This window comes from Rhinolophus ferrumequinum, chromosome 11 (assembly GCF_004115265.2).
Source record: "Rhinolophus ferrumequinum isolate MPI-CBG mRhiFer1 chromosome 11, mRhiFer1_v1.p, whole genome shotgun sequence".
Classification (NCBI taxonomy): Eukaryota; Metazoa; Chordata; class Mammalia; order Chiroptera; family Rhinolophidae; genus Rhinolophus; species Rhinolophus ferrumequinum.
In genome coordinates, this window is record NC_046294.1 from 83,934,249 (window position 1) to 83,939,457 (window position 5,209).

General features: G+C 38.5%; 1 non-coding gene across 1 annotated transcript; it reads right to left on the reverse strand.

Moving 5' to 3' along the window:
* Positions 1 to 447: 447 nt before the first annotated feature.
* On the reverse strand, positions 448 to 588 carry LOC117031379 (small nucleolar RNA SNORA48). Its single transcript, XR_004424526.1, has one exon. It is a non-coding gene; the product is annotated as a small nucleolar RNA SNORA48 (small nucleolar RNA).
* Between the last annotated feature and the right edge of the window lie 4,621 nt (positions 589 to 5,209).

Here is a 5,209-nt window from a genome sequence, read left to right on the forward strand (position 1 = left end):
AGACTGAAAAGAAATCTTTTTACTCAAATGGGAAAGTCAGCTAGGCCAGTGGTTCTCAAATTTCAGCGTGGTCAGAATCACTTGGAGGGCTTGTTCCAATACCAATTGCTGGGCCCATCCCTGATGTCTGCAGAGGGACCAGAGAAGGGGCATTTCTTCTTTTATAAATTTATTTTACTTTTGAGGTGTATTTGACATATAACATTATATGTCATAACATTATATTAGTTTCAGGTGTACAATGTAATGTTTTGGTATTTGTATATATGGTGAAATAATCACCACAGTAAGTCTACTTAACATCTGTCCACGTACATAGTTATAAAAATTTCTAATAACTGAGAGCTTTTAGAATCTACTTTCTTAGCAACTTTTAAATATGCAATATTGTACTATTAACTGTAGTCACAAGCCATGCTGTACATTATAGCTCCATGATGTTTTTTTTAATGTGCCTCAGGCATGCAATAGTCTGGCCACCAACGCAGGCATCAAGCTAGGATGAACAAAGGACTGTACGATTTTTTTGCCCCTGACTGATATAAGAGAAACACCAATCAGGTGTCTCTTTGCCCATTGCCAGGGGTTCCCCATGACTTATTTATTTTATAACTGGAAGTTTGTACCTCTTGACCCCCTTTACCCATTTTATCCTGGCAAACACCAATTTGTTCTCTGTATCTGCGAGCTTTTGTGTTTAGATTCTACAAATAAGTGAGATCATACAGTATTTGTCTTTCTCTGTCTGACATATTTCACTTAGCATAATGCCATCAAGGTCTATCCATGTTGTTGCAAATGGTAAGATTTCATTCTTTTTTATGGCCGAGTAATATTCCATATTGTGTGTGTGTGTGTGTGTGTGTGTGTGTGTGTGTGTGTATACCTACCATATTTTCTTTATTCATTCATCCATCAACGGACACAGATTGTTTCCATATCTTGGCTATTTTAAGTAATGTTGAAATGGAACATTGGGGTGTATATATGCCCTTAAATTAGTGTTTTTGTTTTCTTTAGAAAATTCCCACGAGTGGAATTGCTGGGTCATATGGTCGTTCTAGTTTTAATTTTTTGAGGACCCTCTATAGTGGTTGCACCAATTTATATTCCCACCAACAGTGCACAAGTGGTCCCTTTTCTTCACAGCCTTACCAACATTTGTTATTTATTGTCTTTTTTGATAATAGACATTCTAACAGGTGTGAGTGAAATCTCTGTGATTTGTATTTCCCTGATGATTAGTGATGTCAAGCACCTTTTCATGCACCTGTTGGCTATCTGCATGTCTTCTGTGGGAAAACGTCTATTCAGATCTGCTGCCCAATTTTAATCAGATTGTTTTTGCTATTGAGTTGTATGAGTTTTTAAAAATATATTTTGCACATTAGCCCCTTATCAGAAGTACATGTTTCTTAAGTAATCCAGTTTATGACAACAAACAAACCAACCACAAAGCTATTGCTGATGGCAAATGTATGACTATACTAGCCATATGCGTATATTTGCCAAATCTATTCCTCTTGGGGAACCATTCGCCTCTCAATCCATCAGGTAAGCTGACCGGTAAGCTGTCAAGCTGTCAACCTGTCAAGCCTGATGCCCGGCCTCCCCACCACATGGATTATGGGAACATAACCATATTCCCCCGTGCCAACTGATTGGTTTGTGGGTAAACCAATCCAATCAGATACAGATTCCTGCCCATACAGATTCCTTTTTGGGATAGGTTCATGGAAGTTAGGGGAGGAAAATTTTTCTTGTTTTTGTGTTTGCTGAGCTAGAAGGGTGTGAAGCTTGGGTCCATGGGCAGCCACCTTTCCAGCTGCATGGTGAGGCTATTCTCTGAAGAAGAAAGCTGGTCCACAACCAGAAGCAAAATTGAGAGATGGAGAGAGATGAGCTCTGGTGACACTTCATAAGTGGTGGGTCCAGCTGTCATTTTGAATCCTCCTATTTACCAGTTATGTGATAAAAATCCTTCTCATTTAAGCGGACTGGAGGTGGACTTTTGTCATTAGTCACTGAAAGAGTCCTAATTAATCCAGTGACCCAGTGGTTAAAGTATACACTTTGTTTCAGGAGACATTTATTAAACATCCTTTCTGGGCCTAAAGTCTACCATCCTAACCCCATGTTCTTAACATGACAAAAGAAAAAAAAAGATCATTAATTTGTGACTTGTTAAATTTTAAATCACTTAAGAACAGTGTACTCCCTTTCAGGAAAGTAAATGATATTTATTACAAGGATAGAGAATATACAGCATTTGCTAGATTTCTTTGAGATGTCTCTGTAGAAATAAATGATGCTTCCCTGCTATTTTAATGTTCAATTAGAGAACTCTGCCCACTGATCTTGCCTCAAACAAGATTCTAGAGTTATGATTGGATTCACTGAGGACCATTTATTTCTATCCCAGGGGATGAACAAAAGGAGTCAGAGCTCTCACCCTGTTTTGTCCTCAGAACTTGGGTGTTTAACCCTCAGCACCAAGTGGGTTCCTATTTTAGTGTGGGGCTGGGCTGAAGGTATCACTGTGGCAGAAGGCTGAAAACTGATGTAATATTTGAGTATTTCTTAGTGTTGGCTTGAAAAAGAGTGAGCAGAGAATTTTGATTGGTGTCCTGAAATTTCCATTTCATTGCTTAACAAATTTCAAAGTAAGCTCAGCACAGCAAAGAAACTCACTCCAGATTTTGGTAAGATTTTTAAAACACATGATAAAATAATCAAATTTAGAGCATTTTTGCCTAAAATGGGCAGAGCACTAGCTCAGATGAATTAAAACCGCAATGACAGAACTTTTTACTGGAACACATGAAGAGGACGGATATTTTCAATATTTCTTATGACAGGAGAAGTGAAATTTTAAAAATAAAAACTCACAAGTTGAAAAGGTAAATAAACCCAAATAAGACCAAGGGCATAGAAAAATCTCATTTAAAGGAATTTTGAAAACTAATTTTGAATTTTAAAATTAATATAGGAGAAAAGTACTTTTGGGGAATAGTAATTCCACTGGTGTAGAATTTCCCAGGAGGAAAATAAGTTTTTCTTTCACATGGTCATGGATGGCATTTAATTCAGTCTGTTTGCAAATTTCTGAAATCCACCCCCCTTTCAAACTACTGTGTTGAGGACTCACCTCAATCTTGCAATTTCCTTGCACTTTTTCACTCTCTGGTAAAACAAACAGCTCTCATAAGAAATATTCAACACCACTGTTTTTGTTACAGCCTTTCTGATACACTTGCAAGTATCAGAAGAATCAGCCCTATTGTTTTCCTACCTCTGCATGCAGAGGAATGTAGCACAGGTACTGTGATAATGATATCCATGCACAAGATTCAGCTGAAAGACGAATTAAAGAACCTCTCAATCTGTGCTATTTACCAAGTGGTGGTTGCATGCCTGCTTTTTCCTCACCCATTTATCAAGTGCCTGCACTGTAGCTATGCTAGATTCAGGGGATACCGAGAAGAAAAAAAAGTCTTCTGCTCTTTAGGAGCCCACAGCCTACTGTACATCCAAATATGAAAGACAATAGTGTACAAGCTTATCACCACTGATTCTGAGTAAATTAGGAATGCAGACTTTAGTTCTGAAACAAGGTAGTTAACTGACCTGGGGCACTCAAGACATTGGCCTAGTCCAAATTGTGATTTAACAAACTGAGTTAAGAATTAAAGCTATCTATGAAGGCTAGATGTTACTACTTAAGTACGCATGAAAGGATTTCAGAAAATACCTCCCAGGAAATCTTACAAGCAAAGGAATCCATCCATGCTTGTTTATTTGGGATTTTGGGGCATTTTCCATTAGTTTTAGCTCTATTTTTTTTCTTTTTTCTTTTTTTATTAGTTTCAGGTATACAAAAACAACCTAGTGATTAGACATTTACATCCCTCACAAAGTGATAACCCCCCCAAGTCAGCTACCTCTCTGGCATCATACATAGCTCTTACAATACTATTGACTATATTCCCTATACTGTACTTTATATCCCATGAATATATATCATATATATATCATATATATATACATATATATATATGATATATATCCCGTGAATATATAAATATATGTATCAAAAAATATATATATTTATAGTTGACATTCAATATTATTCCACATTAGCTTCAGGTGTACAGCGCAGTGGTCAGGCACCTACACAAGCTATGAAGTGACCCCCTGTTAAGTCCAGTGCTCATCAGTCCAGTGCTCATCAGGCACACTACACAACATTATGGATTATATTCCCCACACTGTGTTTCACATGCCTGTGACTATTTTGTGACTATCAACTTGTGCTTCCTAATCCCTTCACTTTCTCCCCCATCCCAGCCTCCCTCCCATCTAGCAACCATCAGTTTTTTTCTCTGTAGCTCTGTATTTAGCTCTGTTTTGAACATGAGCAAATCCTTTTCCCTGCCGCGCTCCTTCTCTACATAACAGCCAATTATGTTCCTTTAGTTATTCATTCCTGTTATGAAAGCAGGTGCAAGGTGCCTTAGGTGTCTACAACTAAAGTCTTGCACAATCACCTCCCCCCGCAATGCACACCAAATACTGTCACATTGTTCAATTTGTCATTCCCATGCCTTTCGCCATCGTCTTTTAAGTCTGAGTACACCAAGACTTTGGTTGTCTAACATAACTGTATGTGTATCATTTCTTAAGAAGCCTTTTTCCAGTAACAGGTGTGATTGTCTCATGAGATCTGTGCATGTACAATCCACAAAGATTTTCTCAGCATACATTTTTGGGCTTCGTACCGATTCACTCAGCCAGTTGTGAGTTGTAATCCCGCATGGCTAGGTTACAGCAGTTAGGTTCCTCACTGCTCCCAGTGTCCAGCTATTAATAGTTTTATTCCTTCCTACAGCTTGTCATTCTTTCACAAAGTTTCTATTCACGTTCTGTTATCTTTTCATTCTTTCCTTTCTCACTATCCTAATCTAGTTTGTGTATTCCTGTTTTCCATAGTTATAAAAGCAACAAGAGTTAAAATTTCAATGAATAGGGCCGGCCCGGTGGCTCAGGCGGTTGGAGCTCGTGCTCCTAACGCCGAAGGCTGCCGGTTCGATTCCTACATGGACCACTGGGCTCTTAACCACAAGGTTGCTGGTTCAACTACTTGAGTGCTGCAAGGGATGGTGGGCTCCACCCCCTGCAACTGAGATTGAACACAGCACCTTGAGTTGAG